At 35.2% G+C, this 14870-nt stretch overlaps 1 protein-coding gene across 4 annotated transcripts in view; it reads right to left on the bottom strand.

Annotated features, from left to right (window-relative positions):
• The window catches only part of UNC5D (unc-5 netrin receptor D), an 831324-nt gene that overhangs the window by 682908 nt on the left and 133546 nt on the right, over positions 1 to 14870 (bottom strand). The window lies entirely within an intron of this gene.

The raw sequence follows: 14870 nt of genomic DNA, 5'->3' as shown, positions 1-14870 counted from the left end.
GATTAATGATCCTAATACAGGGCAGCTCCTGTATTCTGTTCACAGCCCTGGTTTAAGCACTTTCTTAGAGTAGACAGATAAAGTAGGAAAAATATGTGCTGCCTTGAAAGTGCTGATATTTAAATAGGCCAAAGGTTGGGTCTTCTGGCAAATCCACAGTATTCTAATACAACTGAAGTTTTGGAATGAGTTAGCACACTATGTAATAATAACTATGATAAAAATAGGGTTTTCCATTATAGTAGCCAATGATGTTCATACTATCCTTCCTGGACTAATGCCAATGAATTCTGGGAACATTTCAAAAAACAAGTCAGAAGCAATGGAAAGCAATGTTAAACAGGATAGGAAGAGATTGCCATGTGTATACTGGAAGCATAGATTTGGAATTAAAGGGAGAAAGATAATGTTTGAGAAAAGATAAGCGGGGAATGTGTAGCTTAGAAATAATAGAAAGGAATTAGTTCCTGATGTTTAATGACCATAGATGGGGGGACAATATTGCTGTCAGTATACCACATAGTCTTGTGCAGTGGGGGAAACATACAATAATTGTCTATGATTGTCAAGGCCCTGTAGGTGAATCATTGGGGGGATTTTCACATTTATACCTTGATCTCTCCATTTAAAACTAATGAAGTCAGAACAACATAAACAGAAGAAAGAAAATGTGATTTGTTCTTGAAATTCTACAGTGTTGAACTGTTACTTCAATGGGGAAGCCAGGATCAATAGTCCAGAAGCCAATGTGGACATTTCTCCCACAGTGTCACAATGACAGAAACAACTCACTCTGACAACCTCACGCTAGTGATTTTCAGAATGATACAATCACTTCTTGCTCTGTGGATTGCTGACTCCAGAGGGAGCAGGTCCCATAGGAACATACCCAAAGGCTGCTTGCTGGATGACACCCTGATGTTTATTTATGTTGCCACCATCCATGCAAGTGAACTGGACAAGTTCTTACAAATATTCTACCTTTCATTTCAGGAGGTAATGAACCAATATGCCACTGGTGGAACTTGGTCCTTTGCTGTTTCTTTGTTTTTTGTTGTCGTTTATTTGTTTGTTTTTCCTCATTAATAATTTGGGCTAAATAATCTCCTAATAAAGTCCTCTCACCTGATATTTCATCATAGCATGGTGCTGAACCTCTGTTCTCAAAGGTAATGTCAATTAAGTACAAATTTGATGGTTCTTGTCAAGCAGGAAAGGCTATGAGTATGGACCTCATCATCATCTAGGTATCTAATGTCTGAGTAACATGCAAGATAAGCTGTAAGATGCCCATCCAGAGACTGATCACAGAGTGATCTTCAGTCTGACAAATGCCCTGCTAAATTACAGAGGAGTTATAATCTTTTTGAGTGAAGGGACAAAATCGCATGTCTGAGGTAAAATGCTAGAGATTTTCAGAGACTAAAAAAGCTGCAAAGGCCTTTCATATCTAGTTCCAATAAGTCTCTGAACTAATCTGGTCATTCAGATATTGCTTGAGGACATCCAATGAGAACCTTTTTACTACCTGAGGCAGTCTATTCATTTTTTGGTAGCTCAAAGACAAAGGAACCTAAATGTTTTTCTATACTTTCCCCTTATAGTTTCTAGTTTTGCTCTCCATAGTCAAGCAGAAAACTTACATTCTTCTTCTAAACTACAGTTCTTCAAACACTTAAAGGCTATTACGTGTTTCTTCTTACTTAATTTCCCACCTTCTCCCCACCCTAGTCCAAGGTTTATCTTCCCCAGACTAAACATCTCTAGCTTGTCCCTTTACTCATACTCCTATGCAATAGACACTATTCTGGTTGTCATCCTCTGAATCTTCCCTAGTTTATCAATGTCCTTCCTGAAATATTCTTCTACCCAGAAATATACATAATACAAAGCAGAATACATACAAAAACACTTAAAGCGGTTCTTTTTGTGGTTTCAGAGAATTTGAAATTTAGGGGATGCCCATCAATTAAGGAATGAGTAAACAAGTTGTAGAATATGATTGTGGTGTAATACTATTGTGCTATGATAAATGACAAGCAGAATGCTTTCAGAAAAACCTGAAAAGAATTACAAGAACTGATGCAGAGTCAAGTGAGCAGAATCAGAATAATATTGTACACTGTAACAGCAATATTCTATGATGAACAATTGTGCATGATTTAGCTACTCTCAACAGCAAATAAGAGAATTCCAAAGAACTTAAGAAGGAAAATGCTATACATTTCCAGAGAAAGAATTGATAGAATGTGAATACAAATTATAGCATGCTAATTTTGAAAATTTGTTTTCTTTCACAACATAGCAAATATGGAAATGTGGTTTGCATGACTGACATGAATAATTTATATCAAATTGTCTTCTCAAAGAGAGGGAGAGAGAAAATTTAGAAGTCAAAATTAAAAAAAATGAATGCTAAGGATTGTGTTTATATGTAACTGAAAATGAAATAGAAAAAAAAATTAATTGGAAAAAGTAATCATTAAGTGCCTGCTGCTTATAAAGGTCTTGGAATATATATAAAAAAGAAACACTTCTTCCCCTTAAGCTTACATTTGACACAAGGAATACACAATGTACAAAGGTAATTAAAATATAAAGGTATAGGAAAATGATTGAATGATATAGCCTTTATAGAAATGACAAAATTAGAAATTCTGCAGGCACATGATGTCAATTTGGATTTCTAAATGCAGGTCTCTGCTTCAATGTGAGATTTGAAAAATCAGATCTGAATGAGAGTATGAAGAGAGAAAAAGAATTGAAGGACACATCAAAGATTCCATGTTAAGGATATAGACAAAGAGCCAACAAAACAGACAGAGAAATTATATAGAAAAGGGTAGAAAGAAAAACTAGAGAGTTTTCACACTGAGACATTGGATACATTCTTCTTGGAGTTCATCCAATTCAACTGATTGTGAACACATCTCTCATTCTCTTTTAGGTCACATTATCCTATCTCTTCTAAATCAAAAGCTATGGCATTGAAGGTTTTGCTAAAACCTAGGTGGATGCACAACAGTCCCCTTATCTTATTAGTCTAGTAAACCTCATCAAAAAAGGAAATCAGCTTAGTCTGGCATGACCTGTTCTTGATGAAACAATGCTAGTTCTTAATGATCATTGCTTCCTCTTCTAGACATTCATTAACCATGCCATTAATAATAGACTACAATTATACATTCTACAATAATACATTTTTGTTAGTAAGTCAAGCTCATAGACCTATAATTTGCATATTCCATTCTCTTTTCTTTTATAAAAATAGGAACATTTGTCATTCTCAAATTCTGTTCTGCCTCTCCCATTCTTCATGACATCTCATTGATCAGTGACAATGCTTCAACAAATACATGGAATGGAATAGAATAAAACAGGGGGGCGGGTAGGGAACCTGTAACGAAGTATTTACTACATGTCATGGGGGGAGCTAGGTGTTGCAAAGGATAAAGTGCCAGGTCTAGAGTCTGGAAGACTAATTTTTATGAGTTCAAATCTGGCCTCAGACACGTATTAGCTCTATGATCTTGAGCTAGTCATGTAACTCTGCCTCAGTTTCCTCATCTGTAATTTGAGCTAAAAAGGAAAGGGCAAACCACTCCTGTGTCTGTGCCAAGTAAACCCTAAATAGGGTCATGTAGCATTGGACAGGACACATGAACAACATGCCAATCATCCTATGAAGTATTTCATGTGTTAATTCTGGTTCTATGCCAGATGACTTTAATTGATCATGATTGACGTCCTAATTCACTATCTCTATATCTGTTTTTAGGTATTGACTCCTCCTTAGAATCATATTTGTTCAGTTTTGACCACTCCAGTGCTCAACCATTATCTTGAGCAGAGAAAACAGAAGGACAAGAAGGGTAGAACAACTTTATCTCACCTTCATCAAGTTACCTTTTTCTAGGAATGGTTTTTATTTTTTTTACCTTCTTTGATCCTCTCTCCTCTAAAATATATTTAAAAACTACATTAACAGCACTACTTATTGTCCTTAGATTTCATAGGCAGTATTAGTTCACCAGGAGCTTTAGCATAACTAACATTATTCTTATAGGATCATGGCACAATTTTGTATTTGTCTTCAACCATATATGACTTTGCTTCTATCTTCTGAATTACCTTAAAAAAACTCAAGTTAGTCACTAAGTTCCCTATTTATCTACATAGGTCTACACAGACAACTTATTCTTCCTTCCCTCACTAGGATTGTTTCTTTCTCTATCTTTAGAATTTCATTCTTGAGCACTTCCAAATCCTCTGGGCTCAGCTTTCACCATATAATCTTCCTATGCAAGATCTAATCTATTTTTTTTTTCTTCTGAGCCCTCTTAGAGTGATACATTGAGTTATTAAAGGGAATCCTCATTGGTATCCCTAACTAGACTAAATAAGAGATATTTTTAAGTGAATATAATTCTAAGCACTCCTCATCTCAAACGTAAAATAAGTTTTTTTAATTCATCATCATATTCAATATTCTTTCATGGACTTGGTTTCCCCAAAAATATAGAGGTTAAGGTTCTTCATAGCATGAGAACTCAATAGACTCCATAATAGCTCACAAGCTAACAATACTTTAGGATTACAAAATACTTCAGTCACAATAATCCTGTTAGTGTTAAATAATGCAAGACTTGTTCTCCCCATCCTATTGATGAGAACATTGATAATACTGGGTGTCAAGGAAACTTATTAAACTTCATACAGGTATTCAATGGTCAAGTTTGGTTTCAAACTCAGGTCTCAAGATTTCAAGCCTAGTTCTCTTTCCATTATGAAATGAAGCTTCTCACGAAGCTTCTCAAGAATGGGGTCCGTTCTAACATTTCAGGATTTCTCCTATAGTTAAGAAGTTACAGTACCTACAAGGCCTGATTCAACTAATGGTCTTGTTTTGTGAAACTTCATGTTGAAACAAAAAATAACATAATGTTTAGGACAGTAATTTTTAGTCTGCTTTAGTCTGCTATCCAGTTTAAATCTAAGGCTAGATTTTAAAGGGTCAATGAATTTAGATGGGGGAAAATACATCTTAATTTTCATTAGCTTCATTTCCTTCATTTGTGAATATAGGCAACAGACATAATTCTGAGAAAGGGTCCAGAGGCATAACAAGACTGCTAAAGGGATCCATGACTTAAAATAGAAAAGGACCCCTGATTTTTTTTTTAAATTTTGGTTCCAAATATTGTGCTAATGTTCTATTTTAAAGAAATATAAACAAAAAAGTCTTTTTTAAAAATAATCCAACTAAACAGGACAAATTCAATTGCTCAATCATTCCTCCATAGATAAGGAATTGCAGACTCCAAGAAATACAACACAATCAACAGTTTGAATTGTAGAATGTGTAGGTAAGGAATGGATGCAGGGCAAGATAGGAAACTTAGTGACCTTTTCTTTCATTCTATTGCTTTCTAAAATGAAAAAAAAAAGGTGCATTTCTAACAAATGGCATTCCTACTGTTAAAATTGAATATAGATCGCAAAGTCAACTCCATTAATCTTATTTGTTACCTTTGTATTGAATGAAAGATATGTTATTCCCTTTAAACATAGGTTGAACAATAACATCAGAATCCCAAACATGAAATGCGTAATTTACTAGATAGACTCTTTTCTTGTTTACAAAGCAAGAGTGGGCATCACCAGTGTATTTAACCTCAGGAAGTACTTCTTACTGGTAATCTGGCCTTCCCTTATAAAGTGTCTATGACTGAGAATTTATATGGACATGATGTTTCTGCAGCTGAAGTCATACAATGAAAGCAAACACAGGCAGAGGCAAATAGCTACTTTCTTTTTTTTTTCTCCAATTCTGGAAAAGAATATTTAGCAATCAACTTTGTAATTCAGATCTTGTCCATCCTTTGCTTATTCTTAAGGTATTTTATCCTGTAAAGAAACTAATTTAATTTGTTCTGTGCATCTACAGAAATTGTAATAAATATTGTCAAATGTTTGAAGGTTAAAACTTATCTTTGCATTTTGGGAAATAGAAGCATTTAAAAAAAGATAACAAAGGATACAAATAAGATTTTTTTAAAAATTTATTTTTTGAATCAGTAATTTCCAGATATATCTCTAACCCCTTCCCAGGCCTTTTAACAAAGTAAAAAAAGATAAAAGACCCATGAAAACATAGGCCATCTCTGGCAGTGTTTATGTCATTCCACGCCTATGTTCGCCCAGTAAAAGTAGGGAGGATCTAATACCAACCTACTCTCCCAGGGTCAAGTTTGTTGCTTATAATCATACCAGGTTAAGTTTCATTTTCATTATTCTTTTTATTTTCATTAGTTGTATTTATCACTTCCTTATTCTACTAACTTTACTCTGAGGTACATATAAGAATGAAGGGGAAGTGTGTATTAACTTAACAGAATAAATCTTGAGAATTATTGAACCTTAATTTATATGCAAAGAATTGATATTCTAATTACAAATTATTCTTATCTATTTAATAATTGAAACAATTCTCATTTCACCAGATCAATAATTTAAAAGAGGCATTTCTTTTTTTTTAATGCCCTTTAGTCATTTCACTAATTGAGGATGAGTATGAATTGATAAAATTTTAGTCTACATATCATTGTAACCAGTGTAGGGTAGGTGAGACAAATAAGTAAAAAGTTGGCATCATTCTAAGCTATTTATTGCTCAATTTCCTATTTCAAAATATCCTGTAATAATAAAGTCAAATAGCGGGGATTCTATTCTAGACCTTCAAACTCTTTCATCTTGCCTTCAAGGCAGGATGGAGTCATTCACAGGGCCTGGCACAAGTGTAACCAATGCTTGTTGACTGGCAATATATTCCTTTTCACACATTTTAAGCTACAGCTACCCTCCTACCAATATATACCATATATTCTCCATTTTGAGCGCATCTGTACAATCTCTTTTTTTTTTATTTTCTCCAATATCCAGCACTTCTACTATAGCATGTCAAAATTCCTTCCCACCCTTAATATCACATCATCATCAACAGACACCTGGCTAGAAACACTCAGTGAATTGTGTTAGACACTTTCTGTCATCATTTAAGTGAATTACTTTGAGAACCAAAAAGCAAAAGAGCCATTTGCAGCAAAAAGCCAAAATGAGCAGTGATGGCAATTTCTCTGAGTTGGAATGCAAGATCATTAATACATATTTAAGATGGGTACTAAACTGCTAGTATGTCACAAAAAAAAAAAAAAACACATTGTTTCTTGTGTTTGCAATATCTTTCAAAACAAATCAGACTTGTAAAAAAATAGCCTTTTAAATCCACATTATTCATTCTCCAACTCAGTTTGGCCTTAAAAAAAAATAAAATACAACCCATTTGGAAAAATAAAATGTACCAAAAAATGAAAGATCAGCTGGGTCCTTATAATCCTGGGGCCTAGCCAAGATAAGGAAATGCTGGCACTCTGGAATTCATCATCATTATTTTTTGCCATGATGATAACGCAAAAATGAAGATGTGTTCAAACTCAGGCACCTTGAGATAACAAATTCTAGGAAGTGTGCAGCTGTATATATTCAAATCCTATCATCTTCTGTCTCCTCTCTCAAGTCTCTATCCACTTTCAGGATAAGCTCAAGCCCAATCCTCAGTGCATTTTTAATATACTTCCAAGGTAAGACAAACTTGGGATCAAAGCATCTCCTCACTTGCCCAAGTGCCTTTGATTGTGGCATCTGTCTGCCTTATTGTATAAGAGTTACTCACTAAACCCTTCACGATTTCATGAATGTATGCAAATCAAGCATATCAATCAAATTGATACACATTATATGATGATGCTAATCATGATATAATAATGATAACCAGCATTTGTATAGAGCTTTTTTTTTTTTTGGCTTACATTCTGTATTGATCAGAGTAGCCAAGGCTTACACAGTTGATCATCATTACAAAATTGCTGTTACTGTGCACATTGATTTCTCAGTTCTAATTTCACTTTGTAGCAGTCCATCTAGGACTTGGCCTTTTTATTCCCCTCTCTATAGAGCTTTAAGGTTTGCAAATTATAATGCATATGTTGTCTCATTTGATCCTCACAGCAACCCTGGGAAGTAGGTGCTACTATTACCTCCATTTTACAGAGAAAGAAAAACAAAACAAAACTGAGGCTTAATGAGGTTTTGGCTTGCCCAGCATCAGTCTTTGTGTCTGAGGTAGAATTTGAACTCAGGTTTTCCTGACTCTAATTCTAGTAAGCTTACTCACTGCACCATTAAAGAGCCTCATTAACAAGGAAGCTGCCTTATTAACAAGAAAAAAAAAACTGTGTTAAAATATGCTTGGCAAAGGAAAAAAAGGATAAATAAACCCCCCATTTTGCTGCTACATATTTTTGAAAGTAAAGCCTATTGTACTGTATAGTAGGTAACATTTCCCAGTATGTTTGAAATCATTCAGTGTGGCACCATATGGTACTGTAATGTCACTGAACAGTGGGGCACAAATAAATCTGAATTCATTTCACTTTGTACTCTTGTTTGTTTAAATTGCAAAAAGAGTCTGTCATTTCATTTGCAACAGAGGCAAAATAGGGTGAGCTTGGGTGATTCTGTTCCCTCTGTCAATGAATGACACCAAATCAGGGAGCAGGCTAACTATCCTCTGGAGCACCAAGTGGGGAAATGTCAACGATGGAGGCAGATGCCAGCACGTGGGAGTCACAGGTCAGCAACTGCTTTAGCTCTTCCATTTTCCCTAATCACACGTTCTAGGAATTTAAAAAATAGAAGAAACCTTGTAGTCTAAAGCAAACCTGAAAAAGTATCTTTTCTACAGCATAAACAATAAATGGTCATCTGGACTTGCCTTAAAGACCTCTGCTGACACAGAATACTCAAGGATGTTATTTCCCTTTGGGAAAATTCTGATTTTCAGAAAGTGTGTTTTTATGTCAAGCCTGGGTTTGCCTTTTTGCATCTTTTACCAATTGATCCTAATTTTGACTTGAGAACACTCTTCAGAACAAGGCTCATAATTGCATTTTTTAAATTGGCACTGAGATCTAAAAAAAAAATAACTTGAGCAAATGGAACCTAAATCCCAAATAGACATTATAAGTCTGGTCTGTCTGTATCACTTCATCTTACGTGATCCATCTATACTTGAAATATTATTTTATATATTTTAGTTGACTCAATGTTTAGATGACAGGTCTAAATATTGAAAGGGGTGGAATTCTGATAAAAATGAATTCCTTTATGATTTTAACAATCATTTACTGAGTATCTACAGTTCTGATTTTTGTACTGTAGGAGAGGGACACAAAGATAAACCTATGCCTAATATAGTTGCTTGTACACAGTAAGCTTGCCAGATGCATCTGGGAATAAAAGATTTTTGTCCTTAATTCAATTCAATAATTGTTCCTTTGACATCAATCCTGTGATTAATACTGGGGATATAGGAGTTCTAGGTAGTATGATGAGCCTGACCTCATGATGATTACAATCAGTTTTATAATGCAATAATACAGAACAACAAAAGCATGGAATTCCAAAGGAAGTCACATAAATTGCTACAAGGTAGAACTGTGGATGAGAAAGGTACAATGGCAAAACAATTCAGAGGAGGAAGAGAGCAGCCCTAACTTGTTTCTCTTGGTATAACTTTGTCTTACTGTCTCTCCACTTAGATCTTTTTTTTTTAATGTGACTTTTAATGTAGCATTAAATCATACTTGAACAGTTTGAACTGTATATATATTGTATGAACTGGAAACATTGAATTAGATCTTATAGAAGTGGATTGCTTTACATATGGTCTCTAGCGAACAGGGCAAGTAGAAAGATGAAGGAGAGGAATTGTGGATGGAGGGAATATTGGGATAAAGGCGACAGAAGGAAGTAAACATAGGGCATGTTCAAGAAATGGCAAAAATGCCTGGTATATGAAGTTGAATAGTGATAAGGTTAAAAGGTACTGGGGAAAGATCACAATGGGTCTGGGATCTAGCTTTCATTCTGGTTTTCTGAGGTTGCGGTCACAGGATTAAAAAATAAAGGAAGGAGGTAAGACAGTTGCATATTCAAAAAAATGCTGTTGAAATTGTTTAAAATTGTTACATGAGTTATTATGTCAAAACCATGTTCATGTAAATCCCTATTACCTAAACCATTTTCCTATACCCAAACAACATAGAACTAGATAGACAGAATAGCTAGGATAAGTTTAGGATTTGTTATTTTGGGAGGGTTAAGGAATATTTGATAGTACAGGGCTAAGAATTAAATATTTAGATATATAACAAAATACATTTAAAAGGTTAGTATGAATAAAAATTGTGGGTTGCAATTTTTTTAAGACAAAAAGGGAGGAATTGTGGAAGAGGCATGCATGCAAAGGACAGAAGCTAGAGATGGGTCATCTGTCAATCAAAGGAAGATTCCATTTGGAATGTGACTGGGAAACAGTTGGAGGCAAGAGTCAACTGCTGGACTGGATTTGAAGGTCTTTGGCTTTCTGGCTAATTGAAGGAAGAAGCTGGTTTTATCTCTGGGACTTGGGATAATCAAGTTGGGGGTGACCTGGCTGATTTGAAGGCAGAAGAAGGGCAATAATCCTTATATCTCTCTCTGACTGGCTCTGTTTCATGGTAGTGACTGAATTGCCATTTCTCTCAATATCCTTCAACCTAACACTCACTGTAGAGAACAGGGATATCCCACCCCTCTTACCTCCACCCTCCACCCTTGTCCTGTCTTCCCCAAATAAACCCCTTGTTTGACAAAGAAGATTAAGAACTATTTCATTGAAACCTCACAGCTCACACTGAGTGACTTGAGGGAGACTGAAGGGGGAAGGGGAGGCTGAAAGGCTTCTGAAGAGGGGCGGAACAAAAGGGAGGAGGGTACAAAAGAGAGGAGGGTAGGCAAAAAGAAGATAACTATCTGATCTATTAGTTATCTAGTATCTATCAAATATACCTCCAAATATCATCTATTACAAATGGAAAGGGAAGGAAGAAGAAAGAATTGGAAGGGAAAATGAAGGCAGATCAGAGGAGAAAAGCAAAGAAAAGAAAAAAGGGAGAAAGAAGAGAGGAATGAAGAATGGGATGAAGGAAGGACAGATTGAAGGATATGGAAAGGAATACAAAAGCCGTTTAAATATATCAACATGGAGGCACCAGGCATAGCATTTCAGCCAAATTAAAAACCTTATCAGGTTATTATGAATTAAATGGTAAATAGTGAGAAAAACATGAGTGCTTCATCCCATTTAGTCATCATGACTACCTCTTGTCCATATTCCCAACACTAAAGGTACAAGTGAACCTTAGAGATCATCTAGACCAAAACTCACATTTTGGAGATAAGCAAAATGAGGCTTACAAAGGGGAAATGACTTGACTAAGGTTACACGATTGGACAGTAGTGTGGCTGGAGCTAGGCACCAGATCTGGAATTTATAAGCTCAGGTATATATCATATATCATTATTCATTTCACAAGATACTTTTCTCACAAAGAGATTATTAATTATGGAGTACAAGTTTTAGTGTCCCTGTTTTCCTATAGAGGAAATAGAGACTTTGAGGTAATCTGACTGATCTGACTATATAAGGCTAGTAAATTCTTCAAATAGATGGGCTTCAAATTCAGGTTTTCAGACTTCCTGCTTTCTCTCCACTAAACCAAATAAATTTGTGGTTTCCCATTGGATTCTTTATTTAATGCCACTTAGATGGAGCCACAGACAACGTGCTACAATTCATATGATGCTGTAGAGGGTGAGTTAAATGTAAAAATCTTTAAAAAAGTGTAATTTATGGGGCAGCCAAGTGACTCAGTGGATAGAGATCTAGGCCTGGAGAAGGAAGGTTCTAGATTTAAATAAGGTCTTAGATACTTCCTAGCTATTTGATCATGGATAAGTTTACCCCAATTGCCTACTCATTACCTTACTTCTCTTCTGCCTTGGAAGCAATATTGAGTTGAAATCAATAGGCGGAAGGGAAGGGTTGAAAAATAAACAAAAATGAAGAATAAAATCAATTCAAAGAAAAACGTTCTCATCTTCCTCTTCAGGCCTCACATAACACAATAATTTGCACTCCTATTGAGCACCACAATCATGTGACATTTCTTTTGCTCTCCTCCAACATAGGAATATCACAAAAAATGTAAAGTCTCTGGAGAAAAGGACTATATTTTTACATATCCTCCATATCTCCCTTAAAGCTCAGCTCCACTCTATCCCCAGGATAGATGTTTTCAAAGTACCTATTGCAATTGTATCTATAGTTTTATATGTACATATATCACACAAAATAATACTTAAATATATACATGTTTATGGATGTTTACATCCATGAAAACATCTATATGTGTACACATGTTCCATGATTAATGCATAAGTTTCTGTGTATAATGCATATATGCACATATGCACATGCATATAATGTATACATTGTCTAATAGGCTAGAAAGTAATTATTCTAGTTTTTGATGAAAATGGTTGAAAAAGGGAAAACCTAGAACAACATAAATAAAACCAGGGCATCTTTTTACAGATCATAAAAAAATGGAAATGACAGAATCCAGGAATATACCATGGGGGAAAAAAAAACCCTATAGTATTTGCAAACAGAAGACCTGGGTTCTAATCCTGAATCTGTTGTTTACTACTTTCTTGACCTGGAATAAACTTCTTAGTACCTACTTGAAAAGGTTGTTTTAAGGGTTAGTTTGTAAAGTGTAAGTAAAAGTTATATAAATGTGAGCTAATAATAGAAGTAGTTGTGATCACATCACTGGACCTCTGTTTCCTCATCATTAAAAGGAAATGCTTATATTAGAAGATCTTTTCTTCATTAGGCAGCTCAGTGGCATGGGGTGTAAAGTGTTGGAGTGAGGAAGACTGGAGTCCAAATCCCGCCTTGGGCATTTTACTAAATGTATGACCCAGGATAAATCACTTAACCCCTTTCCTTTGCTGGAAAATAGGAATAATAACTCTTACCTTAGAGAATTTATAGTGCAAATACTTGTGAAATGTTTTGAAGACCTTAAAGGACTATATAAATTACATTGTCATCATCATCATTCATTCATTAAGTATTTACTAAGTACCTACTATGTTCCAAGCCTCGTGTTGGGTGATGTGGATAGAAAGACAAAAATGAACCAACTCCTATCCAGGCACTTAAATTCAATTGTGTGGGAAGGGAATTGTATTCAAAAAGGAAAATCTGTACAAAGTATATATATATATATATATATATATATATATATACACATATATGTGTGTGTGTGTGTGTGTGTGTGTGTGTGTGTGCGTGTGTGTGTTTGTGTGTGTTGGACACTAGGGGGAATCAGGATAGGTTCCTGGAGTAGGTAACACTTTGAAGGAAGTTAGAAGGAAAGTGTAATCTAAAGACATGGGGGACATCTTGGGCAAAGGCAAGGGAAAAGGTGAGAGGTGTCCATCAGCTGAACAAGTTGTGGTATATGATTGTAAAGGAATACTTTTGCACCATACAAAATGACAAATAAGATGATCACAAGAAAACCTGGAAAGATTTATGTGAACTAATGCAAAGTGAAGTGAGTAAAACCAGGAGAATGTTGTACACAATAATAGCAATGAAGTGCAATGATCAACTGTGAATGACTTAACTCTAATCAGCAATGTATGAGCTAGGACAACTCCAAGGGACTCATGAAAAAGGCTATCCACTGCTATTGAAAGTACTGATGAAGGCTGAATGCAGAATGGAGCATGCCATTTGTCACTTTATTTCCTCCATGAATTTTTCTCTAGTGTAAGTGATAAGTTTCTACTTTTACAACATGATGAAAATGGAAATATGTATTGAATAACAATATATACATACCCTATATCATATTACTTGCTGTCTTGGGGAAGGGATGGGAGGGAGGAGGAGAACATGGGTCATGAAATGTCAGAAAACCATTACTAAAAATGTACTGATGTCATCTGGAAAAATATAAAGAAAAACTTACTTAAAAAAGAAGGAAAAAAGTGATAAAACACTATGTTCAGGGACCAACAAATAGGTTAGTTTTGATGGAGTATGTGAAAGAAAAAAATGTGATAAGGAAAACAAGAGAGAATCATGTAGAAAAAGTTATTAAAAGGTAAACAGAGGAGTCTATCATTTTTTTTAATCAAGAGAGAGGAACTTGGGCTTTTTGAACCAGTGCAAGACAAGGCCTCATGACCTTAAGCAATTTATAATCATGACTGTATACCAGGCACTGTGTCAGGTGCTAGGGACACAAAAACAAAATTGTTCTCAAGAAGTTATATTCTACTGGGGGAGATGACATGTCTACACATAAGTATATACATATTATACTAAAAAAAAGTATTATTCTGCCATCTGAAAATTCCCTTAATCCCTTCTAGCTTTCTAACCACAAAATTCTGTCCCTTACATAGGGCAGACTTTTATTTATTTGTTCTTTCCCCCCATATTCAGGAAAGCTAAATTTTCCTAAATCAATCTTGTGCTTTCCAGTCTAGGTTGCTATTAAGCAGATGCTCCTGTTTTATAATTGAGTCCTCAACAAGACTACACGTCTTCCTATAATATTCTTCTATTGAAACAAAAAAGTCAAGCTAGCCCTGCCCCCAGACAAAATAAAGAGCATTATCAGATACAGGGGGAAATAACATTTAATAAGCATTGGCCTAGAAGAAACAAATGCTGTTTTAAATTCCTCTCTTCCTTTGCCACATTAATGGGACCCAGGTGTTACCATCATGATTAAGACATAGCAATCCAATGGCAAAGCAGCATGAGGTATGAATCAAAACGCAGCTTTAATTGCCTGATTCTCAGTCACTCCTGTTTAATACTCTGCTTAAAAAAATTAAAA

This window comes from Monodelphis domestica, chromosome 1 (assembly GCF_027887165.1).
Source record: "Monodelphis domestica isolate mMonDom1 chromosome 1, mMonDom1.pri, whole genome shotgun sequence".
In the NCBI taxonomy this organism is placed as follows: domain Eukaryota; kingdom Metazoa; phylum Chordata; class Mammalia; order Didelphimorphia; family Didelphidae; genus Monodelphis; species Monodelphis domestica.
Note: the sequence above shows the minus strand (reverse complement) of the source record. Positions and strands in the feature narration are given on the sequence as shown.